The sequence below is a fragment of the Muntiacus reevesi genome, chromosome 5, assembly GCF_963930625.1.
Source record: "Muntiacus reevesi chromosome 5, mMunRee1.1, whole genome shotgun sequence".
Lineage (NCBI taxonomy): Eukaryota > Metazoa > Chordata > Mammalia > Artiodactyla > Cervidae > Muntiacus > Muntiacus reevesi.
In genome coordinates this window covers 80,765,069-80,780,344 of record NC_089253.1, presented here as the reverse complement: position 1 = coordinate 80,780,344, position 15,276 = coordinate 80,765,069, and the positions used below count along the sequence as shown (strand labels likewise).

The window sequence follows — 15,276 nt, the reverse complement described above, 5'->3', positions numbered from 1 at the left end:
CAAAGAAGTTTTCATAGAACTAAATATGATCATAAAATGTTTTTTAAGGAAATGTAATAAAAATGAATGAATTGATATTCAACTCAAGAAGCTAGAAAGTGAACAACAAAATAACCCTTCAAGAGAGTATAAGGAAAGGATCAATGAAGATAACAGAAGAGATAAATGAACTTATTTATTTAAAAAACACATCATTAAAAGCAAAAGCAGTTTCTTTTTAAATGCTAATAAATAAAAAAAACCTTATGACAGATCTGCCTAGGAAGAAAGGAATGAAAACAAAAAAGTAGGGTTTAAAATGGAGAAAATGCCTGAACTACAAGTAGGAAGGAATTTTTAAAGTATAGGAAAATATTAAATAAAAATTTATAAAACTACATTTTGCAGTCTTCAGGAAATGTATAATTTTTCATAAAAGTATAATTAGTCAAAACTTACTGAAGATGTGAAGAAACCTAAAAACATCATTATTCATGGAGTAAATTATAAATTAACCAAAAATAGAAGGGATTTTTCTCAGTTTAAGGGCATCTGCCAGAAAACATCATAACATGAGGCAAAATATAAAAGTCAGAATAAGGCAAAGCTTCTATTAATCTTATTATTCAAAATTATTCTAGGAACCCTGGCTAGTGCACTAAGATAAGAAGAATAAATAGAGACAAAATTATTTGTAATTATTATAAGGACATTTTCAATAGAAGAATGTTCTGAAAATCATTTGGTACATGATCTTTATCCTAACTGATAAGGGGCAGGAAGGGATAGAAATTATATCTTTATCTTAAAAAAAGAATGTAGTGATATTTAACTCCTAACATGAAAATAGGATTAGTGTTCTTTTGGACAGAAAAAATACAATATTTTCCTATGATTATAAAGCCATGACAAGCAAAAAAAAAAAAAAAAAAAAAAACAGTAATGGAAGGCAAATGTCAAAGAAATCTTCATCTGAGGAAAGGGATTCAAGAGATCAAAGTCAGCAAACATTGTCCCAGCATTCCCCTCTGGACAAGGAAAGGGAGAGGTGTATAAAACTGTTGAGGATAAAACTGGTTCTCTGATCTCTAGCTACCCATTTGGTACTCTGAGAGCAGTTCCTTTCTTAGGTTGTCCCCATATCATGATAGAATTCAAACACATCAAAGCAAATTGAAGATACGTGCAGAGTGAGGAACTGACATTTGACTTTCACAGGCCACCATCAGTTCCCATTTCATTGAGAGCCTAGAGCCCTGTGAACTGAGAGCAGAGACTAGGAGAGACCATCAGGCCAGATTCAGGACCAAACCAGGGGGACCATGTGTATCCTCTGGGTGTGTCACGGTAGTGTTTCACTCAGTCAGTTAAGTCTCTCACTCATAGCCAACTCTTTGCGACCCATGGGCTGCAGCACACCAGGCTTTCCTGTCCATCACCAACTCCTGGAGCTTGCTCAAATGCATGTCCATTGAGTCAGTGATGCCACCCAATCATCTCATCCTTTGTCGTCCCCTTCTCCTCCTGCCTTCAATCTTTCCCAGCATCAGGGTCTTTTCTAATGAGTCAGCTCTTCACATCAGGTTTGGTCCCTTAGAATTTGGGAGTTTGATGATACTGATTTTCAGTCCATCCTAACATATTTAGTGGTCCTAAAGGTAACTTTTTGAGAGTAAGAAATAGAAAGTCAGCTCCCAATTTCTGTTTTTCCTGACTTTTGGTCATAGAGTTTATCTAAATCACTTAAGCAGCCATGATAGTTTGTCATGTAGAACATCAGAGAGTTCACCTCCAAACACTCAGAGTGAAAATGTTACTTTCAATCCAACTGCCAGCAGATGAGGGGCATTCAGGACTGTAACAGAATAGGAGAGAAACTTGTCACAGCCAATTTATCTTTATCAATTGTCTTAACTGCTTTTTCCCCACAGTTGAGAGAAATGTATCTAGCCTCTGATCCTACTGTAGCTCGATGAATAACTTATTATCCACCAAGGTAGAAAATCTATTTCATTCAAAGGTTATCTGAGGATGCCTGTATTTCTATATGTATGGTAGATAAAGGAGAATAGTGTTACTTGGAGAATCCCATGGACAGAGGAGCCTGGGGAGCTACAGTCCATAGGGTCACAAAGAGTTGGACACAACTGAAGTGACTTACTACACACACGCACACACAGTAAAATTTGCTGTTTATCTGAAAGTCAAATTCAACTCAATATCCTGTAGTTTTACTTACAAAACATGACAATCCTAAATATGATATCACAGCTAGGAAACTGACTCTGGTATAATGCTGAAAACTACAGACTCTATTCCGTTTTCATCATTTATATATACATATATATTCATTTGTATGTGAACACATAGTTTGTTTTTTTTTTCCCCAAATTTCAAAAACAAGAACCAAAAGAATCTGAGGACTTTGCAACGCAGAACCCAGCACAGCTGTATCTAGTCACTGTCTGGTTTGCCATGGAACTGGTGTCTTGCCCAATAGCCTGGCTGAATTAACAGGCTATGAGCAGCAGAAGTGGAAGAAAGCAATGGGTTTGGTTTTGCTCTATTACAGAGGTCTCAATTAGCTCTCCACCTACCTGGGAAAGGTCTTCCACTTGAATTTCCTTTGTTTTTTATTGTTCCTAGACCATGATTTCCTGTGTGAATAGCCGGTTTCATGTTTTATAACAAGAAATAGAGCCAAATTCCTTCTCTTGGGCTATAATTTGTATTCTGCAACTAGCGATTTGATATTCAATCTTTCGGATGATTATCTTTATTTTCTTTGTGAACAGCAGTGCTAAAAATAAGAAAGAAAAGTGATGTAGGGAAAACAAATCAAACCCCACACTGCCTCAGCCATGCTAATCAGGTGGCTTTCAGGACCACTGACTGGATCCACACTGGGCGTCAGCAGCCAAAACACCAAATGAAGTCAGGAAATAACTTGTTCCGTTTAGAGACTCACATCCCCACTTGTAGGACCTCTATCAGGCTATTTCAGCCCCTTGAAACACTTTCAATGGAAGTAGTATTGCTTGTCTTTCAAAGAGTTAAAGAAAGGAGATTTTTATGAAAGATGTATGTGTGTATTCGTGTTAGTCACTCAATTGTGTCCAACTCTTCATGACCCCATGGTCTATAGCCGTCCAAGCTCTTGCGTCCATGGACTTCCTCAGGCAAGAATACTGGAGTTGGTAGCCATTCCCTTCTTCAGTGGATCTTCCCAACCCAGGGATTGAACCTAAGTCTGCCACATTGCAGGCAGATTCTTTACTGTCTGAAGCCTTAAAGTGAAAGTTTTAGTCACTTAGTCATGTCCAACTCTTTGTGACCCCATGGACTGTTGCCTGCCAGGCTCCTCTCTCCATGGAATTCTCCAGGCAAGAATACTGGAGTTGGTAGCCATTCCCTTATCCAAGGGGTCTTCCCAACCCCGGGTCACCTGCATTGCAAGCAGATTCTTTACCATCTGAGCCACCAGGTAAACCATACATAGCTGAGGAGATGAGCTAAATCTTCTCAGGAAACCATGCCTAGACACTTCTCTTAAGTGAAGACTCTTTTTAGTTATTCCTTAGACTATCAAAGTCAATGATGGCATTTTCACAGGTACCATTAACAAATGAGGAAAATAAGAATTATGTAATTTATTTTTAATAGATTTAAATATTTCAGCTTAAAGGAATATACTTTATTACAAAATGTATTCTTTTCTGTGTTTAGTAATAAGATATTCTATCTAGTATTAGATGATGATAATAATAACAAGAACTTTGCTGTTCTTATTTGATAAATAAAAGAAAATGTTGACTAGATCTTTCAGTTGTAAGTACAATAATTCTATGTAACAGGCTATCCCAAAATTCAATGACAAGTAGAAATAAGCATTTGTTTCTTGGTCACCTGCCTAAAGGGTTTCCCTTGTGGCTCAGATGTTAAAGAATCTTCCTGCAGTGTGGGAGACTGGAATTTGATCTGGGTCGGGAAGATCCCCTCGAGAAGGGAATGGAAACCCACTCCAGTATTCTTGCCTTGAGAATTCCATGGAGAGGAGCCTGGTGGGCTACAGTCATGGGGTCACACAGAGTTGGACATGACTGAGCCACTAGCATTTTCACTTTCACCTGTCTAAGATTGGCTGGGGCGGCTCTGCTGGGCATTCTCCTGGGGCTACTGTGTTGCAGCCTGCAACAACAGAGACCAGAACCCTCCCCATGACTCAAGGGTGCGGCAACTGCACCTTTGTGATTGTTCTAGTAAGCATGCCACACAGACATACCTGGGGCCGGGCGAGTTCTCTGCACCGCTTCACTGCCCACCCCTGCGTCCATCCCCATGGAAACAAAACAAGATGTTCCTGATCAACAGCAGAGCCTTAACTTTACTCCCTCTTTGTGGTATGCTGATCAAACTCCCCAGTACAGCTATTTCCTAATGATCTCATGTGACTTCTGGTGATAAAAGTGAGGGCTGAAAGGAGCCATTTTGTCTTCCTGCCATGGAGAGCAGGAGGGCCCCCTGACTCCCCACTTGACAAATTATACATGTGTCTGTCTTCTCATTAAGTGCTCACACCCGCTCCCCCCGCCACCCTGTTTCAGGTCTTTGTTACCCGCTGTGCTGGACGCGGCACTACTGGGCTATTGAGATGTGATCTTCCCATGACAATGGCAAAGAAGCAAGAAAGCAAACCCAGCCATACCTTTCACTAACGGGAATCCTGTGGTTGAGGCCAAAAACAAGGGAACACTCTGCCCTCCATGGAGCCAGTGTTGTGAAAATAGAACCACACTACAGGGGAGGGGAAAGTTGTGAATTATGGTTCAATCTGCCAGGTGGTGGTTGTTTTATCAGCCTTCATTTTTTCCTGATATTTGCTGACCTGGACATGGAACAAGGGACTGGTTCAATATTGGGAATGGAGTAAGTCAAGACTACATATTCTCACCCTGCTTATTTAACTTACATGCAAGAATATATCATGCAAAATGCCGGGCAGGATGAAACCCAAACTGAAGTCAAGAGTGCCAGGAGAAATATCAAATAACCTCAGATATGCAGATAACCACTCTTATGGCAGAAAGCAAAGAGGAATTTAAAAGCCTCTTGATGAAAGTGAAAGAGAAGAGTGGAAAAGGTGGCTTAAAACTCAACATTTGAAAAACTAAGATCATGGCATTCAGTCCCATCACTTCATGGCAGATAGATGGGGAAGCAATGGAAACAGTGACAGACTTTATTTTGGGGGGCTCCAAAATCCCTGCAAATCATGACTGCAGTCATGAAATTAAAAGACTTTTGATTCTTAGAAGAAAAGCTATGACCAAACTAGAGAGCATATTAAAAAGCAGAGATATTACTTTGCCAACAAAGGTCCGTCTAGTCAAGGCTATGGTTTTTCCAGTGGTCGTGTATGGATGCAAGAGTTGGGCCATAAAGAAAGCTGAGCATGGAAGAATTGATGCTTTTAAACTGTAGTATTGGAGAAGACTCTTGAGAGTCCCTTTGACTGCAAGGAGATCAAACCATTCAATCCTAAAGGAAATCAATCCTGAATATTCATTGGAAGGACTGATGCTGAAGCTGAAACTCCAATAATTTGGCCACCTGATGCGAAGAACTGACTCATTGGAAAAGACCCTGATGCTGGGAGGGATTGAAGCCAGGAGGAAAAGGGGACAACAGAGGATGAGATGGGGTTGGATGGCATCACCAACTCAATGGACATGGATTTGAGCAAGCTCCAGGAGTTGACGATGGACAGGGAAGCCTGGTGTGCTACAGTCCATGGAGATTGCAGAGAGTCGGACAAAACTGAGCAACTGAACTGACTGACTGGTTGAGAAATACAACAGTGAGAACCCAGCTTCAAAGAGCAACTTTGATTGGGGGGTGGGGGTATGGGGAACATAATTAAACAGAAGTTTAGAAAAACCAGAGGTTGGAAGTATGTGATTAGAACTCACATGATCAAAGCTATGGGTCCTCTTTAGGCCCTCATTATCCCAGTTCTCATTTTGTAAAATATACTAATCCAAGGCAATTTGCAATGATTTTACTGTGCCTGCCACATTTTTAAAGCATCTTTGATTGAGTAGTTAGGTGTTTTGTTATGACTATTGGAAAGAAATATACTAATCAGAATTCAGTGTGAGATCACAGATAATTGATTAATTCACCTTCTACAGTTTTCCCTGTGCACATGCAATGGATCCAATTTCCATCCTAGAGACTTAATATCCTTTGTTCATTATTAATTCATCATCCAAACTGTTCCTTCATGACAGATTATACCCTAACAATAAAGCCTATGCAGAGTCAGCTTTGCCAATGAAATATTCAGTGCTTTTTTAACTTTAAAAAAAGTCATGAACTTTTTAAATAATGTTATTTTTCTCTTTAAAAATTTATAATTTTTTTAATAAAAAAGAAATCCTAGAAGTCTATCACCATTGCCTCCAGTCAAAAAGTTTAATAAAAAAAAAATTTTAAATGCCAAGAAATGGTTAGGGCATTTTGACAATTATCTATTCACTTGCACAATTTTCCTAGCAAAGTCAGGGTCTCTAGGAGAGATAGCTGAGACAAAGGGCCTGAACATTTTTCCAGAACCCAACCCTGACTTGTGACTTTATAGCTGCTTAAGTCTCTGCTCTTCTGGTTCTGTATTTACAAAGTAGGTTATGGGGTGGGATTTAAATATGTGGAAATTAGTCCTGAATATTCATTGGAAGTACTGATGTTAAAGCTGAAACTCCAATACTTTGGCCACCTGATGGGAAGAATTGACTCATTGGAAAGACCCTGATGCTGGGAAAGATTGAAGGCAGGAGAAGGGGACAACAGAGGATAAGATGGTTGGATGGCATCACCGACTATATGGACATGAGTTTGAGCAAGCTCAAGGAGTTGGTGATGGACAAGGAAGACTAGCGCGCTGCAGTCCATGGGGTTGAAAAGAGTCAGACATGACTGAGGGACTGAAATGAACTGAACTGAACTGTGGGTGTGTTTGAGCTCTTTAGAGGGAAAATGATACAAACCTAGAAATCATCTCATAGTCCAAAGGCAGGATGCTGCTAGAGCCTCAGCACAAAGTCAGGGAGGATAGTCTTCCTCTTAGCAGGGACCCCAATATCCCAGTTTTGCCTTCTCAAAAAAAAATGCATTAGACACATGATCAGGCATCTATTTCTCAGCTAGCACACTTCCCAGGTGGCTTATTGGTAAAGAATCTGCCTGCCAATGCAAGAGGCACAGGTTGTATCCCTGGGTGGGAAAGATCCTCTGGTGGAGGAAATGGCAACCCATTCCAGTATTCTGGTCTGGAAAATCCCATGAACAGAGGAGCCTGGTGGGTTATAGTCCATGGGGTCGAGAAAGAGACAGACACGACTGAGAGGCTGAACAACAACACTCTTGTGCAGTCACATAGCAGGAGACAAAGGCCTTTTGTTTTCCAAGAAGCTGCCTTGGCCCACGGGTCTGTCAGAGAGCTCTGCGCACCAGTGTGTGCACATAGCCTCTTGCTGCACTGCCATGCTTCCTGGGTTCCTTCTTTTATAGGATCCAGGGATCGTGTCCCTTAGGAACAGGTCATTTGGACACGATAACATTCTCCACTTTCACCAAGGCTCAATTCTGAAAGAGTTGGCTCAGTTTGCATCAGGCAAAAGCACGTTTGTGGGCCGAGAGGGACACTAAGAGCGAAGGGGGCAGAGTGAGAGGGAATGGGGACTCCTGCCACTCTGGGGCTATGAGTTCTGTTCTGTTGATCACCACAGCCAGGTGAAGTGAGTTCCTCTCGTCAGGAGACCTGGCATTTCACATAGGGCTTCCCTGGTAGCTCAGCTGGTAAAGAATCTGCCTCCAAGGCAGGAGACCTGGGTTCCATTACTGGGTTAGAAAGATTCCCTGGAGGAGGGCATGGTGACCCACTCCAGTATTCTTACCTGGAGAATCCCATGGATAGAAGAGCCTGGCAGGCAACAGTCCATGATGGGGTCACAAAGAGTCGGACATGACTGAGCGATTAAGCACCCACATACCTTGTGTAGCTCAGGCACTCAACTGAGCAGCCTAGTGAAGCCTCAGCCCAGACATCTCATCTCTGAACAAAGCAAAAATGGCTCTGTCCCAAGAAAGACTGACAGCAGGAAACTGAAATTCTCTGGCCCCATGAAAGGACGTAGAAAAGGAGAAGCAACCATACCAAAATTTGAAAGCTGGGAAACAGAGGGATGAATGGTGATGAGGTAGAAGTCTTGAGAAAGCTGAAGAAGAGAAAGCAAAGGAGCCACAGGCTTTACTGCATAAGCTCTGTAGAGCTCAGGAATTGGCAGCTCTGAGTATATCTAGAGTGTGGGGATTGTGAGGCTGAAGCAAGAGGGCCAAGGTCTCTGCAAAAATCTAGAACCTCCTGTATTCTCCCAACTCTGGTTAGCCAGACTAACCTGGGGCCCCTCCTGAATTCAGAAAAACCACCAGACATTTCTTCTCTGATAGTGTAAAACTAAGAGTCGCTGGACTTAGGGACATACAGGCCATGGTACAGGTTGGGGTTCCCTAATAAAAACTTATGGTGGCTTATGTGAAAATTTTGCATATTCTATTTAGAAAACTTCCCTCAACACTTCCCCTGTCCTTTTCCCCCCCTTTTCTGAAAGCAAGCAGATGATTGATATCCTCCAGGCAAGATACTTGAAATGACTTCTTGGGAGAATCTGATTTCCTAAGTGAAGAAATTTTCAGATGCTAGCATGGAGCAATGCTCAGTGACACAGATCACCAATCATCATACAAAAGTAAAGTCAAAACCCACTGCAATGTTGTGAAGTAATTAGCCTCCAACTAATAAAAATAAATGGAAAAAAAAAGTGAAGTCGCTCAGCCATGTCTGACTCTGCGACCCCATGGACTATAGCCTACCACACTCTCCGTCCATGGGATTTTTCCAGGCAAGAGTACTGAAGTGGGTTGCCATTTCCTTCTCCAGAGGATCTTCCTGACCCAGGGATCGAACCTGGGTTTCCTGCATTGTAGGCAGATGCTTTACCATCTGAGCCACCAGGGAAGATTCACCTGTGGCCCACAGGCTCCTCTGTCCATGGGATATCCCAGACAAGAATACTGGAGTGGGTTGCCATTTCCTTCTCCAGGGGATCTTCCTGACTCCGGGACCCAACCCGTGTCTCTTGCATTGGCAGGCGGGTTCTTTACCACTGAGCCACCTGGGAAGCCCAAAAGTACAAACAAGTAGGCAGTGCTCCTCTACACACAGAGCTTCCAATCTTAAAATGTATGAGTACACAGCAGACTCGCCAGATGTTAGAGTAAAAACTTCGAATGGGAAAGGCAGAAGCCAAACACAGTAAAAGTGAAACGGCAATTTGAGAAAATGACAAGCAGGGGGAACACTTGCAAACAGTTGTTTTTCCACCAATTGAAGGGAGAAAGGGTGGATTGTTTAGTAGCTTACGTTGGAAACAATCTACTTATGGTTTTGAGAGTTTGAACTTGGATCACTACTTAATGCTACAAATAAAGGAGGATGCTAGAAGGATTAAAAGCCTAAAATTGAAAAGGGAAGTTATAATTTTATTATAATAGGAGACTACCTCCATGACCTAGAGGCATGAAAGGACCTTTGTAAACAAAATTTAGAAATAATACCATAGGCAGAACTTTCAAAAAATAGGAATTTTTGTCCAATGAAGAATGTTAAGGACTGGTAACAGAATGAGAGAAGGTATCTCCAACATGTAAAACCAATGCATTTATGTTTAGAATACAAAAAGTGGTGGTGGCATGCCTGTGCTCAGTCGTGTCCGACTCTTGGACACCATGGACTGTGGACTGTAGCCCACTGGGCTACTCTGTCAATGGGATTTCCCAGGCAAAGATACTGGAGAGGGTTGCCATTTTCTTCTCCAAGAGCTCTTCTCAGCCCAGGGATCAAACCCACATTTCTTGTGTCTCCTGCATTGGCAGGTGGATTCTTTACCACTGCACCACCTGGAAATAAAAAAGCAACTCCATTAAATCAACAAGCAGCAGGCAGCAAATGCACACATTCTCTCACCTAGTCAAGAGCATCTCTGCGGCCTGGATACCTTTTTCGTCCAGTACTATCAATGTTTCCTTCTCAATGGTATCATTCCCATCAGCGTACTCACATCCTTTTGTTCATTATTCAGTTGTAAAAACACCCTTTCTTAACCCCACTTCAACTATATTTTTCTGTTCCTTTTCACAGAAGTAACTCCCCAAATTGTTGTCTGGACTACTTGTTTCCAATTCATCTCATTCTCAATTTTTTTATCATGTAATATTTCATTAATGAAAATACATGTAATTTACAAAACATTAAAAAGTGAACACCAACGAAACGTCTACTCCACTTGAAAACTGGAACATCTCCAACTTCATTGCATCAGCAAGCATGTTCTTCCTCTATGCCATCACTCTGCCCTTTCTCCCCCAAATGGAGAAGCCACTTCCTTGAATTTTGTGTGCATTATTTTATTTTACTTTATAAACTTTTATCATATATATCTGTATTTTTAAGCAAAACATACTAAAATCCGGGGGAGATCATGTTTCCCTTGGTTTTTCCTTCACATTTTGACACATTCCAAATTTAACAGGTGCAGATGGAAACTCCTGACCTCACACCTCCCACAGTCTTCACAGTCTCACAGTATCATCCTTCCAGTGGCTCGGACAAAATTATTTTAGTCACTTCTGACTCCTCTCTTTCTCTTGTAGCACCTATCCAATCTATCAGTAAACCCTGTTGGTTCTACCTTCAAAACACACACAGAATCCAACCGCTTCCCATCTCTACTCCTTTCATCCAGGTGCAAGCCACTGTCGTCTCTCATCTTGATGATTGAAAGATCCACGTATCTGTATCCTTGCTTTTGCCCTTGCTCCCATCTCCACCCACAGTCTATTCACAGCATAACAACCAGAGTGATTATTTGAAAATCCACGTCAGATCACATTACTCTTCAGCTGAACACTCTGCAGCAGCTTCTATGTCGGGCACAGAGAGCATCTACAAGGCGCGTCATGCTCCGGACAGCCCCCCAGACTTCACACAGTGCTGTCCATTTCCTTTCCCACAATCTTCCTCGGGTTCACTCCCACCTGCTTCCATCAACAAGACAGAATCCTCCTGTCCCAGGGCCTTTGTCCTCTACCTGGGATGAAGCTCTGTTCCGAGAATATCCCCTCTTCCCAAATGGCAGGCTCTCCCTCACCTCCTTTCCTTCTTAAACATCATCTAATCAGTGAGACTTTCCCTAACACTCTACTTAAAATAGCATTTGAACACCATTAGTACTTTTTATCCTCCTTTCCTGCTTTTTTTTTCCTACAACTCATCACATTCTGATAGGTATATATATATTTTTTTGCTTGTTTACTCTCTAACTTCTTTTCACTAAGACATAAGCTCCATGGAGGCAAGAGTTTCTGTCTGTATTATTCAGTGCTCTGTCCCCAGAAATGCCTAGAACATACTACATCTCAATAAATATTTATTGACTGACTAAATGGATGGATAAATAAGTGAATGAATAAATGAACGCAAATGATTTTTCATTTACCTCGCTTTCACTAGCTACAACTATCCTACTCCCAACTCCACATCTTACCACCCCTTACCTAACCGTAACTAAACTCCAGGCCAAAGCTAGTGGTTAGTCCCCTACCCAGTGACTTCTAGATGGTAATTACAGATTCTCTCTCTTCCTCCTTTTGGAGCCACCAGAGACATTCCCCACTGTTTTTGCCTATTTCTTCTTTAGCAATCCCAAAGGCTGTCAGAGCACTGAAAGCTTTAAAATGCATTCTTCCACAACTGAAGGTAGAATGCTGTTTCTCTGGAAGTCATTACCTATTTGTCTTCTACCACTGACAGAAGCCCATTGTCCATTTTAAAGATTTTAAAGCCTAAAGCCTAAAGGCCTGTGAGCAAAACATCCAATTTTTCAGTTTTAAGAGGTGGAATTACACTTAGAAAAATAAAAAGTCATAGACCAGATTCTACTTACTCTACATCCTTCCTCTTTCTTGGAAAACCTTAGATCAGATCAGAGAAACCTAAATTACATGAAATTTACAAAATTAGCTGCCTCATGAATAAATGGATTTATTATTCAAGATGTTGGGGAGTACATTTATTTACTCAGTATCCTTGGGACAAATATTTGAAGTGTGAGATGAAATATTTTCAAGCTGCTTCACTAAATTCAGGGAGACCAAAAAGAACATCTGCACATTAACATAAAACATTCATCAGGAGGTCTGTCACAATGTAGAGGAAAATGGCCAAATTTTTTTTTTCTAATAATTTCCATTAAATGTGTGGTTCATGACAAATTTTACTCTACTGCATTCTGGAACTTACCTCAGGTAAAGGACGCTATATCCAAAGAGCTCGTAAACTATTCACTACAAAGAAATAGAAACTTCCAGAAGTTTTCCTAATGATTAAGAAGATATGAATGACCAAATAACCTAAAAATCAACTGGGTTCATTTCATGTGAAGCTCAAGAACTGAAGTTCAATATTTGTAGAACTCACGAACTTTTAACAAATGCAGCAAATGAGGAACAATGTTTTCAATTTTCAATTAAGTTGTTCAATTCAAATTTTCAGGCTTATCTCTGAATTCCCCTCTTTTTCTCCCTCTGAGTCTGTTTCTGATGCACTGTTTCATCAAGGTCAAATCCCAAATGCTATTCGTTCACCTGCCTCTAAATATTTTCAATAAATGTTGGACCCTTAGGTTCTTAAAGGAAATGCAACATACATTTTTCTAAGTTTACTTTAGAGAAAACTTGCAGGAGTTTCATGTATCACTTGTTTTAGAACTAAGTATTATGAAGGGGAATAGCTTAGGAAAATAGAATACTCAATCTGGAAGAAACTTGAAAATTTTAGTTAATCTTCTCCTTTCATAAGGAAACTCGGAGTCGAGAAGCCAGTTTATTGCAGCACTGGAATTGGAATGCAAGGCCCTGCTAGTCAGCCAGCCCTGGTTTTCATCACTATCTTTTGAAGTCACTGTCTGCATAGTTTACCTATGTCTACTTTATCCCTGCGTCCAGTCAGACACCGAATCCCAGGCTTTGACCTTAGAAATGTCTTCATTTTCTGGTCTCTCCTCTGCGTTCACTCGTCGCTGTCTTAATCCAGGCTCTCACTGTCTCTTGCCTGGACTGCTACAGGGTCCTTCTGTCCAGCTGTTCTGCTGTCCTCCCACCAGCTTGCATTGGCTTCCTGTTGTTTCTGAAATCAAACCCAAGCTCTTCACCCTCGGGTACAAAGTATTTTGTAGTTGTTTGGAGCCCTGTCTCCCCACATCCTAAACCCATCAACTCTACTTTAGTCCCAGGGACTATTAAACATCACTTTCTTCTGCCCAAAGTGACTTTTAATGTTCCTTATCACCTGGCAAGGGACTTCCCAGGTGGCACTAGGGGTAAAGAACCTGCCTGCCAATGCAGGAGGCGCAGGAGATGGAGTTTCAGTCCCTGGTTCAGGAAGATCCCTGGAAGAGGGCATGGCACCCCACTCAATATTCTTGCTTGGGAAATCCCATGGACAAAGGAGCCTGGTGGGCTACAGTCCTAGGGGTCGCAAAAGAGTCAAACACAACTGAGCGACTAAGCACATACACATGCACAGTGAGCCAATGAAGTCGCTCAGTCGTGTCCGACTCTTTGCAAGCCCATGGATTGTAGCCCACCAGGCTCCTCCACCCATGGGAATTTCCAGGCAAGAATACTGGAGTGGGGTGCCTTTGCCTTCTCCAGGGGATCTTCCTGACCCAGGGATTGAACCCAGGTCTCCCTCATTGCAGGCAGATGCTTTATCGTCTGAGCCACCAGGTACGTTCCTACATTACCTGCCAATAAATCCTGTCTGTTTGATTACTGGGAAACTCCTAGTCATCCTTCAAAAGCAATTCAAACATCACTTCCTCTCAGCTTTTGTAACACTTTGTGAAAGTGTGGACCCACCTTAGTCCTTTAATCACCTCTGTCATTCTGCAGTTCGCCTCCCCACTTATAACCTCATCAGCCTCTTCACAGTTTAGTCCTTGTCCTTGATTCCAAATTTGGCCTTCCACTTCTCTCATCCTGATCCTGCCCCTCTCCGACACTCAGACTTTTGATTTCCAGATTTTCACACCTGTCTTTTCTTTCTTTACTTGTGTGTGTGCTCAGTCATGTCCAACTTTTTGTGACCCCATGAATTGCAGACCTCCAGGGTCCTCTACCGGTGGAATTTTCCAGGCAAGAATACTGTAGTGGGTTGCCATTTCCTTCTGCAGAGGATCCTCCTGACCTAGGGCTCAAACCCTCATCTCTTGCATCTGCTGCATTATCAGGCAGGTTCTTTACCAGTTGAGCCACCAGGTTCTCCAAAGATAAGTCTCTCCACAGACTAATAAATTAGATCTTATGACCCCTCCTTATTTTCCACCTCAGTCCAGGGTCTTAGGTGACCTACACTAGGATTCTGCCCCCAAAGGCAGCTCATAGCAGGCATGACCCAGTCCCCCAGGAGGACCAAACATTGAAAGATTTAGGTAGAACTTCTCACACTGAAATGGTGTTAAGTAGCTTACATGTTTGTCTACCACTTTAAATTGTGTATTACTTCAGGTGAGGAACTGTCTTTTTTTCTTTAATTGCTGATGCCTAAGTAGGGCTGATATAGAGTTGGCATTTAATAAATATATACTGCTGCTGCTGCTAAGTCACTTCAGTCGTGTCTGACTCTGCGCAACCCCATAGATGGCAGCCCACCAGGCTCCGCCTTTCCTGGGATTCTCCAGGCAAGAACACTGGAGTGGGTTGCGATTTCCTTCTCCAATGCATGAAAGTGAAAACTGAAAGTGAAGTCACTCAGTCGCGTCCAGTTCTGTGCGACCCCATGGACTGCAGCCTACCAGGCTCCTCCGTCCACAGGGTTTTCCAGGCAAGAGTACTGGAGTGGGTTGCCATTGCCTTCTCCGAATAAATATATGAATGAGCAATAAATATGTGAATGATTCTTTTTAAATTAATTTTTGTTGATCTGTCAGGATCAGCTAGATTATTCTGTGATGACAAATCCCAGACCTCAGTGGCTTAAAGTAGCAAGGATTTACTTGCATTTCCAATGTGGAGATAAGGGAGCACTGATCTTCAGAGTCAGTCTAGAATGCAGATTAGTGCAGGTTTATCTCAAAAAGTATTTCCATGACACCTGGAAAATCTTGAGCCAATAGCTAA

The 15,276-nt window shown here is 41.8% G+C and overlaps 1 non-coding gene across 1 annotated transcript; it reads right to left on the bottom strand.

The window, feature by feature from the left end:
* Nucleotides 1-8,982: 8,982 nt before the first annotated feature.
* On the bottom strand, nt 8,983-9,055 carry TRNAC-ACA (transfer RNA cysteine (anticodon ACA)). The gene has a single exon. It is a non-coding gene; the product is annotated as a tRNA-Cys (tRNA).
* Between the last annotated feature and the right edge of the window lie 6,221 nt (nt 9,056-15,276).